Source organism: Macaca fascicularis, chromosome 17 (assembly GCF_037993035.2).
Source record: "Macaca fascicularis isolate 582-1 chromosome 17, T2T-MFA8v1.1".
Lineage (NCBI taxonomy): Eukaryota > Metazoa > Chordata > Mammalia > Primates > Cercopithecidae > Macaca > Macaca fascicularis.
In genome coordinates this window covers 41,281,895-41,296,271 of record NC_088391.1, presented here as the reverse complement: position 1 = coordinate 41,296,271, position 14,377 = coordinate 41,281,895, and positions in this window count along the sequence as shown.

Below are 14,377 nucleotides of genomic sequence, written 5' to 3'. Positions count from 1 at the left end.
GATAAAGATAAACTATGACATAGATGATTTTGACTTAGAATGTATGGTTAATTGTTGGTCAGTTGATATTGATTCTCCTTCATGAGAGCAATTTATTTTTATTCTAAGGATTGTGAAGCCTAGTGTTCTAGCCTAGTCCAGACATTTTGCTTTACCCTTTAGTTAAGTGGCGAGAATCAGATTCTATTACTTATATCCAAGGCACTAAAACTAATATGAAATCTACCAGAATTTTATTGTCTGCATAGATTCCATTACAATATGGAAGTCAAGCAATTCTGACACAAAGAGGAGGATTTTATAAGCCTGAATATTATAATAATTTCTTTACACTATGCCAAGTTGTAATATCTGGATTTCTGCAGCAGTGCATATAACAAATGAAACCAAAATGTCTTTAACATTTCAGGGAACATTTTTCTTAATATTGCTTGATTTAGAGCATCAGCAAAAAGTTCAGCAGTGTACACTGAGTATATCACTTTATCTAAATTGTACATGTTACTACCCAGAGGTATGTGAACAAATGTTTGTTAATTTAAGCAATTAGTTTGGATGCAGAAATGAGCTGTAGAAACAGCAATAAATATTTCTCATGAATTTCGTGCTTTGAAGAGAAAATAGTAGTTTAGAGAATGGTAGGATTTAAGAGTCTTTTTCCTATTTAGTCAAATTCTATTTGAATCTAAGTATTTTTATGAACTGTTAAACTCTCTGTAACCTGCAAATCAATAGTTTTCAACTATTTCTTTTTACATAAATAAAAATCAATACAGAATTAAGTAAATTGCCTGGAGAAATTACAGGAAAATTATTTTCTCTCAATTATCTGACCAATTGCCAAGGCATTGTTTAACTACAGTTATCATGTCATTCAGTTATCTGGATGTTATTAAGAGATAGCAGGAATGATTGAAAAAAGTAATAGATTTGGAATTAGAATTCTAGCTGTAGTATTATGCAACATCTGATCCTTGTCTTCTCATGAAGTAAATGAGCGTAATATGTCATTCAATTGAGTGTAAAAGTATTGGGTACATTATAAATGCACATACATTTGGCAGGGCTTGAGATGTGAAGTCATGTATAACCAGTTACATAAAATGTCTGGGATCATTTGTAAAATAAAACAATAAAAAGATTAAATAATTCTTTGGGCCTAAAACCAACCCTCAGTGTAGACTCTTGAAATATTAGAATAAAAAGTTACCATTTAATTGTTTGCATAGTATGCTGTTTTTATTTTTATAATTTATTTGTATTTATTATTTTATTACGGTAAGAACACTTAAGGTGAGAGCTATCTTCAATATAATTTTAAGTGTACAATACAGTATTGCTAAGCATAGGCACAGAGTTGTAGAGCAGGCCTATAGAAATTATCCATCTTGCATAACTGAAACTTTATATTACCTGAATAGCAACTTCTTGTTTGCCCTTCCCCGCAGCCCTGGAAACCACCATTCTATTCTGCATTTCCATTAATCTATTTTAGATATTTCATATAAGTGCAAGCATGCACTATTTGTCCACCTGAGACTGATTTATTTTGCTTTACATAATGTCCCCCAGGTTCATCCATGTTGTCTCATATGGCAGAATTCCTTTTTGTTCAAGGCTGAACAGTATTTCACTGTATGTGTACTATATTTCTTGACCTATTCATATGTTGAATTTGTAGCTTGTTTCCATATCTTGACTATGGTAAATAATGTTACAATGAAGATGGAAGTGCATATATCTTTTCAAGAAACAGTTTTCAATTGTTTTGGATTAATACCCCAAAGGGGGATTTTTGGAACATATGGTAGCTCTATTTTAATTTTTGAGGAATTGCCATGCTATTTTCCACACCAACCACACCATTCTACATTTCCACCTACAGTGTACCAGGGTTCCAATTTCTCCACCTTCTTACCATCACATGTTCTCCTTCTCTGTTTTTCTCTTCCTCATTCTCTCTCTCTCATAATAGCTGTGCCATCAGATGTGAGATGAAATCTCATTGTGATTTTAATTTGCATGTTACTGATGATTAGTTGTGTTGACCCTATTTCCATATACCACTTGGCCATTTGTATGTCTTCTTTGTTAGAGAAATACTGTTCAAATACTTAACTCTTTTTTTTTAATGTGGTTATTGGTGTTTTTGCTATTGTGCTATAGCAGTTCCTTACATATTTTGGATAATCTCGTATCAGATGTATGGTTTACAAATATTTTCATTATTTAGGTTATATGTTGTTGCTTGTTTCCTTTGCTGTTCAGAAGACTTTTACTTTGATATAGTTAAATTTATTTGTCAAATTTTACTTTTGTCACCTGTGCTTTTTGTGAAATATCCAAGGAATCATTACCAAGCCAATGTCGTGTGGCTTTTTCACGAATTACAGGTTGTAATTCAATTTAGCTTCTTTTAAAAAAATTAACATTGAGTAAGGCAATGTGTTGGAAGAAATCACCTCTGTTTGAAGACTTACTGTTATTTTCATATCAATGAAAATCACTACTTGAGTGATGATATCATTCATATCCCAAACCCAGTGTCATGTAATATACCTATGCAAGAAATCTGCACGTGGACCCCTTGAATTTAAAATACAAGTTGAAATTATTTCAAAAAATTATTAGAAATCTAATAAGGCCTAAAAAATGAAAATCCTCTTTTACATTTTAATGACTGGTTAGAATATTCAAAAAGAATATGATTCTTAAAAAGTTTATAAAATATATTAACTACTGTGGAAAATGTATTCTAACTTAAATAATATATACAGATATGAATAAAACATGCAAGATATATACACACATATGTTTATATGTCTAAACTTACCTCTTTCCTGCAATGATAAGTAAAATATTTAAATATTAAGGATAGCTAATTTTATAAATAAATATCTCAAAATTCAAAATTTTTAATTAGTATAATTTTGGCAGGTCCTAGTGTAGAAACTAATATCAGTTCACTTTGGTGTAATGCCTATACATTCTCTATAATTTTCAAATATAAGATAATGGTTATTTATTTTTAATGACTTTGACATGTTTGATGGTAGAAGCATGAAGATCCTACTCCCCTGTATACAAGCATTTAAAGTGCCCTTATATTATTGTAACTTATACTAAGAACACCTGAAATGAAAGGATATGTAGAACAATCTGATATTAATAGTTTATCCTAGTTATTGTTTATATCCATGTCAAATGTCTGAATGAATAACTGCTTGAATGAATGATTATCATAACCAAAAATCTAATGTTTTCCTTCTATCTCTAGTTTCCTTACTCCGCTTTAGGTAATACCTATTCTGGCTTGAAGTATTCGTTTTTGCAAAATGTCGTATTTATCTCTCTGTCTTCTTCGTTATATTGTTCATTACGCACACATATTTTTCATCATTTTTTTTTTTGAGAAATCAATTGTATGATTATGTCATTTTCCTCCTTAAATTTCTCAATGGAATGCCATTGTCCTCAAGTTAAAACTCATACATTCAACCTAGCTTAAAGCATATGGCTTCTACATTTTCAGCTTTATTTTGAGCTATTCTGCTTCTCATTCTCCATGATATTTTATTCTTTATTTCTATGATGCACTGCATTCTTTGATGACTTAAGTATATATTCTATTCTCTTATCTCTTCCTGATACACTTTCCATCCCTTATGCCCTGCCTTCCACACACAGATTAGCTTAAACAGTTTGTTTCTTCTTTATCAGTTTACAATTCACTCCTTCACACTCTACACCACTTTAAAACCCTTCCCCATGCATTGCCGTACTACACTGTATTTTCCCTATTCAATTCATTTGTCCAAATTATTTATTTAATTTTTGCCTTATCTTGCTGACGTTAGACTTTATAAACTTACCATTTTCTTATCAACTATCAGAGTACTTAGGACATAATTTATGATTAACTAGTATTTTAAAAATTGAACTGAAGACTGTAGGAAGCTGCTGAATGTTATAAGCAATATACAGACATAGCAAGTGAACTGAAAATAGAAAGTACACACTTGTAGTCATTTATAACTTCTTCTGTGTCTCTTTTTAATGTAGAAACTAGAAAACACAAACCAACTCTTACAGACTCTTTAGTTGGAGTTCGGATGCAAATTAAATCTCATCAATTGACTGAATTCATAACATATTTGAATGCAAAAAAGGACAAACAGATACATTTTTTCCTGTTTTAAAATCTTCTAATGAGCCAAATCACAGATGCTGTTTCTTCAGACAATTTTGATGACGGAGTTTGTACTTAGCATTTACATATCGAGTTTCTTTCTTCTTGGACAGCAAGAGAAAGATATGGGAGAAGAGGAGGAGTGGCTGCCTATTTCCATTTGATTTTCTTTAACTTAAGCAATTGCAGTTTGTTTGTTCTTGCCTTGAATTCACTAGTTAGAAGAATAGCCTATTGAATCCCTTTCTCCAGAGCTCAAAGATTGTATCAATTATATTCTTATATTAATAATTTTACCCTAAAATATTAACAGTAGTTGCTTTTTTTCATGATCTCATTTTGAATGGTGCAATATGGGAGCCAGAAGTGTTTGCAGACACTTAAAGAAGAATACTAATATTATTATTTGATTGGGTATCATTAAAGCAATTATCCTCTAGTTATTGCTGGAAAATGGGACACTAGGAGATCATGACATACGTAAAATAGTTGCATAAATTATATTATCTGGTTACCTGGAATGAAGAACCAATTAACATAACTCTCCAAAAAGAAAATGTTTTCTGCAATAAGACATATTAGTGGTAACATGAATTACACATTGTCTGCCTCCTTCAATCTGTACCACAAGGAGCAGAGAATAAACACAAAACTGAAATTAAGGACTCAAAGCACAAAAAGCCTGGGAAAATGAACTCTCCAAAATAATTTATTTCTTGTAATTGCAGAACTGTTTTCACACAGCATATTCTGGATCTGATACTTTGAGTTGGTGACTTACCATATGTTTTATTTTATTTCATTATTTATTTATTTATTTTAATTTTCTTTTTTTTCCTTTATTTTAATTAATTAATTAATTTATTTATTTATTTATTTTGAGACGAAGTCTCGCTCCATCTCCTAGGCGAGTGCAGTGGCACGAGCTCCGCTCACTGCAAGCTCCGCCTCCCAGGTTCAAGCGATTCTCCTGTCTCAGCCTCCGGAGTAGCGGGGACTACAGGTCCCTGCCACCACGCCCGGCTAATTTTTTGTATTTGTACTAGAGACGGGGTTTCAGCGTGTTAGCCAGGATGGTCTCTATCTCCTGACCTCGTGATCCATCTACCTCGGCCTCCGAAAGTGCTGGGATTACAAGAGTGAGCCACTGCACTCAGCCCTTTATTTATTTATTTATTTATTTATTTATTTATTTATTTAATAGAGATGGGGCCTCACTATTTTACTCAGGCTGGTCTCGAATTCCTGGGCACAAGCAATCCTCCCTCCTCTGCCTCCCAATGTGCTAGGATTACAGGTGTGAGCCACTGCACCTGGTCAAGTTACCATATACGTTTAATTCATATTCTTGTCATATCTGTTGTTTCAAATTAGGAAACTTTTGGAATAAGGTGAAACAGTGAGAACTGGAATGAGGTCTTTAGATGAATTTAGATACCATGAGTATAATTATGTGTAATGAGCTAGGCTTGGCTTATTTAGAAACAATGTAGTGACTGCTCCTCGGGGAGTTAACTTGCAAGGGAATGCCAGTTAACCTCACACTGCACCCAAATTGTTCCAATTGCCATCACATCCATATGTCAGCCCAGATCTCAACATATCCTCAGGGAGACAAGTGCAAAATTCTGCCTGAAAGAAGTTTCATATGTCAATAATATTGTAGCATTATTGTAACTTATAACTGAGTATTATTTGTAGAAATTGATTATTCATTTGTTACAACCATAAAAAAGGAACATATTTTAGATGGGGCAAAAATATCTATCTATAAGGATGTATTAAAAACAATGTTCTCCATTCAAAGAATTCATTTGAGTATCATCAGATGGTTTTGAAGATTACTCAAATGATTGACTGAAATCTGGTCTACTTGAGATTAGAAGAGCAATTTTATATTCTAATAAAGAAAATGCAAACAATTAATAAAATAAAATAAAGTGTTCATGTAGATTATCATAAAAGGGACCTTCTCGTCTTAACTATATACTTCAGGAGAGGCTAAACAGATAATTCTGCAAGGTGACGAAAAGTAGATTGGAGAAGTGAATACTATCATCCTTAAAATGGTCTGCAATGGCTAGACTCAGAGCCTGTGAAAGAAACTGGAAGAAAAACGTGATTTTTGAAGCAGCAGAAGCTAAAAGGTAGCCTATGATTACCAGATACTTTTCTATGAAAATCAACCATGCTGATTGGTTATCATATATATATATACACACACACACATACATACACACACACGAGCAAAAATCAGAGATGTTGAGTTTCTTGAGACAATTTTGATAATGGAGTCGATATATTTTATATATATACACACACACACACGACTAAAGTCTTTAGACATATATATGTCTACAGTTACATATATAATATGTGTGTGTATATACATATATATACACATATAATTTTAAACTTAGTAAATGAGGTCCAGATATTACCCACTACAATAGAGAGAGTAAAATCGTCTTCTGCAAACAGACATGTATTAGTTCACAGACTCAAAGTACAGACCCAGGACTCGAAGAAAGATTGCATGACAGTACACAAGGATATAATTCAAGTATTCCTTCTGTCATTTGCCAGTGGCACTCAGAATCATTTCCAAAGATATAATATATGGAGAAAAGTAATATACTGAGATGTTTGTATGGTTACTTGTCACTGGCTCTGAAACATCATTAACCCTTGGATGCACAGAATGCTACTGTCATCCATGGGTTAGAGAGGGCCCGTGGAGTCCTGTGATAAAAGCAATGTTTGCCAATTTCCATCACACAGTGGACCCAGAATATCCATGGGTTCACCCTGTGCTTATTTCACCAGCTCCTGAATCATAAAGTTGCCAGGTCAGTGGATCTCAAAATCTGATGTATGTTTCTGTTTACAATAATTTTAAAAAATAATACTGAGATTTCATTGATGTATTTTTTTTAACTGGATTAGGATTTGCGTTGATGAAGCAAAAGCAACCGTGCATCGACCTGCTGGCAGTTTAACATTGGCAATGAATAAAAACAGTGGCACTGACAGTACTAGCAAGTCGTCATTTCTTCTCCATCTTGCATTTACAGCACACACACACACACACACACACACACACACACACACACACACACACACAAATGACAGCTTTACTTTAGAATGTTCTAATGAAGTAGCACAAAGTGTTATTTTATTAACTCCTTAACATATGTGACATGGCAGGGCGCGGTGGCTCAAGCCTGTAATCCCAAAACTTTGGGAGGCCGAGACGGGTGGATCACAAGGTCAGGAGATCGAGACCATCCTGGCTAACACGGTGAAACCCCGTCTCTACTAAAAAATACAAAAAACTAGCCGGGCGAGGTGGTGGGCGCCTGTAGTCCCAGCTACTCGGGAGGCTGAGGCAGGAGAATGGCGTGAACCCGGGAGGCGGAGCTTGCAGTGAGCTGAGATCCGGCCACTGCACTCCAGCCTGGGTGACAGAGCGAGACTCCATCTCAAAAAAAAAAAAAAAAAAAAAAAAAAAAGGGGGACAAAATTTGAGACTGTATTAAAAAGTATTTTTGCTGAATATCAATGTTCACGAATTTCCTAGAGAAAAAGCACTTATGCACCTCTTTCAGTTACAAGCTGAACTAACTACTTATTTCGTGGAAAAAGGTTTTCACTTGAAAGAATTGCTGGAACAAAATTATAGTCGTCAAGATTTAGGCACTGGGAGATATTTCCTTGAAAATAAATAAAGCAAGTTTATCTTTTCAAAAAACAGAGAGCATTTGTTGCCAATGATAACATTCTAGCTTTCAAGTGGAAAATTGAATTTCATAAAGCTTATATCTGCCACCATGAGCTTGACAATTTCCCCACACTTCAAGTCTTTTCAAATAAGATTTATGGTATTATTTATGAATGAGATATTTGATGTTGCATAATGAAATGTGTCAGAATTGGAATGTTTTGCACAGCACCATGAATTAATATTTTCCAAATGATCAGTGCATGATGTTACAAAATCATGCAGGCATAAAAGACCCATTCAAAGTTCAAATGGGCTAATGAAAAAGAGTATGAAATTTATAAATAAGGTTGCAGGTTCCACATTGCAACTAACGTTTGAAAAACTACCTCTTTTTAAGTTTTGTTGTAGTATTGAAGAAGTAGAGGCACAATTATCTGAAAAAGCTATTAATGTATGCTTCCCTTTTCTAGTAACATGTCTGTGTAAGACCAGATGGTCTTCACGTCATTTAACCCAAACAGCATGTAACTGATTATGAAAACTCAAGAGCATTCTATTAGTCCAGATATTAAAGAGATATGGAAAATTATAAAACAATGCTGCTCTCACTATTTTAGGCAATTATAGTCAGATTTTCAAAAAAATATATGCATGATAAGCTTCTTGTAATGGCTTACCATTGTTTATTTTCAGTGAATTGACAAATATATATTTAATTTTTTTGTTTTAATGTCTAATACAATAAATATCAATAGATTTTACCCATATAAATAAAATCTCTTTGGACTCCTCAGTAGCGTTTATAGAGTGTAAAGTGACTGTAGGCCGAAAATGTTTGAACCATTCTACACAGATTCAGCAACAAAAGTTTTGCTTTTTTTTTTTAACTTTTAAGTTCAGGGGTACATGTATAAGTTTGGCATATAGGTAAATTTATGTCATCAGGGTTTGTTGCTCAGATTATTTCATCACCCAGGTATTAAGTTCAGTATCCGTTAGTTATTTTTCCTGATCCTCTCCATCCTCCCACCCTCTGCCCTCTGGTAGGCCCCATTGTGTGTTGTTCCCCTCTATATGTCTATGTGTTCTCATCATTTAGCTCCCACTTATAAGTGATAACACGAGGTATTTGAATTAGTAAATAAGATAAATAGTAACTGCCTGCATTAGTTTGCTAGGGATAATGGCCTCCAGCTCCATCCATGTCCCTGCAGAGGACATGCTCTCATTCTTTTTATGGCTGAGTAGTATTCCATGGTGTATACGTACCACATTTTCTTTATCCAGTCTATCACTGATGGGCATTCATGTTGGTTCCATATGTTTGCTATTGTGAATAGTGCTGCAGTGAACATACATGTGGATGTGTTCTTGTAATAGAATGATTTATATTTCTGGTATATACCCAGTAACGGGATTACTGTGTTGAACGGTATTTCTGTCTCCAGGTCTCTGAGGAATTACCATACTGTCTTCCGCAATGGTAGGACTCATTTACACTCCCACCAACAATGTAAAGGTGTTCCTTTTTCTCCACAAAGTCGCCAGCATCTGTTAGTTTTTGACATTTTAATAATAGTCATTCTGATTTGTGTGAGATGGTATCTCACTGTGGTTTTTATTTGCATTTCCTTAATGACAAATCATGTTGAGCTTTTTTTATGTGATTGTTGGTCGCATACATTTCTTCTTTTTGAGAAATGTGTGTTCGTGTCCTTTGCCCACTTTTTAATGGGATTTTTTTTCTTGTAAATTTGTTTAAGTTCCTTATACATGCTGAATATTAGACCTTTGTCAGATGTATAGTTTGCAAAATTTTTCTCCCATTCTGTAGGCTCTCTATTCACTCCGTTGATAGTTTCTTTTTCTGTGCAGAAGTTCTTTGGTTTAATTAGATCACATTTGTCATTTTTTGCTTTTGTTGCAATTGCTTTTGGCATCTTCATCATGAAATCTCTGCCCATGCCTGTGTCCTGAATGCATTGCCTAGATTTTCTGCTAGAGTTTGTATAGTTTTGGGTTTTACACTTAAGTCTTTAATCCATCTTGATTTGATTTTTTATCTGGTGTAAGAAAGAGATCAAGTTTTTTGAAACCAGCCTTCTATGCTAAATAACAAATTCAAACTAATAATGCCAGTAAATCTTGTCAGTTTTATTTTCAAATTATCTCTAGAATTCAACCCTTTCTTACCATCACCACTGATACATCTCAGGTGTAATCTCTGTCATCTCTTATCTAGATTTTATGATTTTCCGGAATGATCATCCTCAACTTACTGTTCTTTTTAGTAATTTAATAATCATAGGAGGTGAGTTTATTGTTAAAATATATCAGGTAATGTTCTAGTTGTTCAAATTTCCAGTTATTTTATTTATGTGGGAATGGTATTTAGAGCATTAGATTAAGGAGGAGTAAATGTGAGACTCAAATGGGTAAAATTCCTTACAAATATATACTGTTCTAGAAACCAACATTAAATATTTTGACTCGAGTTCCCTGGAGTATAACTCAAGAAGAGTCTGTTAGGTTGTGTAGTCAAAGCCTAAACTAAATATTGGACTACATTTAATAACTTTGAAATTACTGAATTTTCTAGGTCTACTATAGAGAGGAAAATCTTAGGTTGTAGAAAACAGGTTTCTGAGATCAAATCTATTAGGTGCAAACTGCATAGTGAATTCTACAATTTACTAGAGGATGTTCCATTATCTAGGCTGAGTGGGCACCAGCAACTTTGAAGGCTTTTGTGGTGCCTCACCTTTGTAGGTCAGAGACAATGTGTGAGATCCTGGGATGGAATTATATTCCATTACCTCAGCAGAAATGACGTGATGATCCTGGAGGAGTAGAAGGTGATTTGTGTTAACTGTCTGATATTACATGAGCACAAGAATCACAGTAAGCCATAGGCTTAAAATAGTTGCAAAGTACTATTTAATGAGTGATCTCCAGCAATGGCTAACTAATCACAGGGTCTCTAAAAATAAATGTATACCAGGTTAAGGTGTTGCTTGACATACATCAAAGGAAAAATTTAAGAAGCATAGTTCAGGATAGAGGGAATTTATGTCTTTAACACAGTTTTTAGCACTAAACTAGTTTCCAGACCTGGAGTTCCTTGATTGAAGAGGAGACTGTCTTTTCAAGGAAAGACCCTGCTTCATAGTCACAAGTGTACTCCGTAAATATTCCTTTAGTTATCCTCCATTTTCTGGGTGAGAGTAGACTTGGAAAACATTAATGGCTGTATTTGTATTAGACATTAACTCTGGGCATACACTAACCATTAGAGACTCAAAATGCCACTGAGGTTCAGGAGTGACAATGGAGACTTGAAGAAATCATAGATTAAATAGAGAGCTCAAGTCCATCTAACACTACTTCTGGTGGAATTATGAACCCATTAATAGTTGCTGGACTCACGTGAGGGCTCCTATGGTGGTAAAGGCTTAATAGAAGCCCCAGTAACTTCCCACACTCACTTTAAATTAAAGGTATTGGTTTAACTCCTTTTGGAGGAAGCATCAAAGATTAATGCCACTGTGAAAATTCTGAGAGACGAAGAGGTGATGACTCCCATCTTAGGCCCATTGCCCAGAGAAAGTAATTTGTGGGGCAGAGAACAATAACAGATTATTAGAACTATAATTATATGGTGATGCCAATCAGATGCAATTCAAGATCTGTGACCTCTTTTTGAGTAAATCTACAAACGTTTAGAGAATATAGCTACTCACTCACTAATAAATGAAATCTGAAGCAGGCCGCATTTGTAGAACGAGCAGCAACATTTATTACCTTATCTCTCTTTGTCACATCATAGTCCAGAGGAATTTTATTAATTTTGTTAGTTGTCTTAGATTAGAATTTTCCAAAACCAACCAAAAATTTGAATGTAGAGTTTATTTGCACATTATTCCAGGAAACAACAAAAAAAAATAGGGCAGGTCATCAACAATATCATATCCAATATCAAAAAATAATCACACTGTACCTTTAATTTATAATATTATTATAATTAGACCTATCTTAGTCTTATATTTAAAAAGTCTTAGAACTAAGTAAGTTGTAAACAACAGAAATATATTGCTTATAGTTCTAGAGGATGAGAAGTTCAGATTTGGTGTCTGGAATAGGGCCTCTTCCCCATAAATAGCATTTCTAATTGTGTCTTCACTTGGTGGAAGAGGAAAATAACCTCCCTTGAACTTTTTTATTATAAGGGTGCTAATCCCATTTATGAGGGCTCTGCCCTCATGACTTAATGACCTCCTAAAATGCACCACCTCTTAATATTATCACATTGGGGATTAGGTTTCCACATAAGAATTCCGGGAGAACACAAACATTCCGACCATAGAAGGACTTTATGAGCAGAAAACTAGCAATCACACTTTAATATTTATGAGTACTATGCTTATAGAGATTGGAAAATAAGTGCTTATCATTGAAGTATTTAAAGCTAGAGTAGTCTGTTGCATTTCAGGAAGTCCTTTCTAAAACTGAGAAAATTGCTTTGCTTTGCATTGCCCATCATGAATAAAGAGACACACTACTTGGTTGTAGTGTTTGCTCTATGGAATTCCTTTTAAACCTCAATAGGAAAATAATGGTAGAGATCCCTAAAGATTTGACATAAGGCCATACTCTTTTCTGCCATTTAAAGACTAGTCAGTCTAAGTCCTGACTAGGTACTTAGCAATGGTAAAAACAGAATTACTGACCATAGGACATCAAATGAATCTCTGACTGGAATGCCTAGTCATGAACCTGATGTGTTTGATACATGAAACCGTAAAATGATATTTGTATAACAATATTCCAATAAAAAAATGCATGTGATGTATCCAACAAATAAACCTAGCAGATATGGAAAGCACAAATAAATTGTAGGCCAATGGCATAGGCTCTCATTGCTTTACTGTCTCTTCTTCAACTGAACTTCGTGGAGAATACCCTATGATTAATGGAGAAGGAAATGCAAGGATTTGGTTGATAGAGATCCATAGCATGGCAGCGCCACTTTGAAGAGAACAGTTGTAATACAATTATAGCCAGGGATGACTCTGAAAGATGGCAGGAAACAGGAATTTTGACAGCAGGCAGAATTGTAGGCTTTAAATGTAATTTTTCATTGTGTTACCGATGATCTGAGATACAGATTTACACTCACTCATGAGCAGTGGCCAATGGGTTGGTCAGGTTGTCAGATTCTTAGGAAGAAAAGAATTAGAATATTAATGACAAGAAATTTTAGGTGTATATTATATGGTTACACTTCTTGGGCTAGGCCAAGATAGTTCTACACTGTTTAGATGCCTACTAGAGAGCATCAACAGTCTAAAAGACTAACTGTTCAGGTAGAAGAGATGATATTGGATGTTTGTTATGCTTGTCAGTTAGTGTTTTTCACAAATGCCCTCAATTTTTTACAATGGGCCCACGTAAAAAGTCGCTATTTTCGTTACAGTGATGCGTAGACATAGAAAATGGTCTTACCATTACAACAGTTTATTAGACAACAACAGAAACCACATAGAAGCTTTAATACAGTAGCATCACCTGTAGAAATTTGCAATTATCTGATGCCAGGTTGATAACACTGAAGTTTTCCCTTTATGGAGAGAGCTTTGCTTTGTCCTCACTGGGACATGTATTCTACATTAGTATTTGCCTTTTCTGGCCAAAGTCTGCCTGTCAGCACCTCTATTTGTGGCCTTATGGACAGACAGATATTCCACACAACATCACTTTTAACCAGGGGAAATTTTATTACAATTTAAATGTAGCAAAAACGTATTCCTTAGTTATTCACAGGCATTTCTGCATTTTATATCACATGGAAGCAGCTGATTTGATAAGATGATTATGGAAACTCCTACAGGCTCAATTATGTTGATGACTGGGAGACAAATGTAAGTTTCGGTTGCTGTCCTGCAGAATGTGCTATGTGCCTTTAGCGCTAATTATATGGTGTATTCACATCAAGATGCATCAGCTGGGAACCAAAAGAATATGTGGGAGTGGTCATTCTCACTATTGTACTTCACAACCAATTAAAAAACTATTTAGAAATGTCAACTAAAGCTAAACATATCTTTAATTCCATTCCTAGTTATTTCTCCAACAGAAGTGCACAAGGTAACAAGCAAATATTCATTAGAATATTTTTGGCATCATTATACGTAATACACAAGTGGACCTCAAGGAGAGATATCTGATGTTTATTCTGAATAAAAAGGTATGCCCATGTCAAACTCTAGAGAATTTTCAAAGAAAACGTTCATCTCAATAGTTTAAACTTTAAATCTCACTGTTAGACTATAATATCTGCACAGGACATACTTTTTATAAATTCTGCAATAACTTTTTCAATGGAAAATCATGATTTTGTTGCCATTCTAGTTCACTTCATTAATTTGTTAGGCACAAACTTTGTTTACATTAAATACCAACAATAA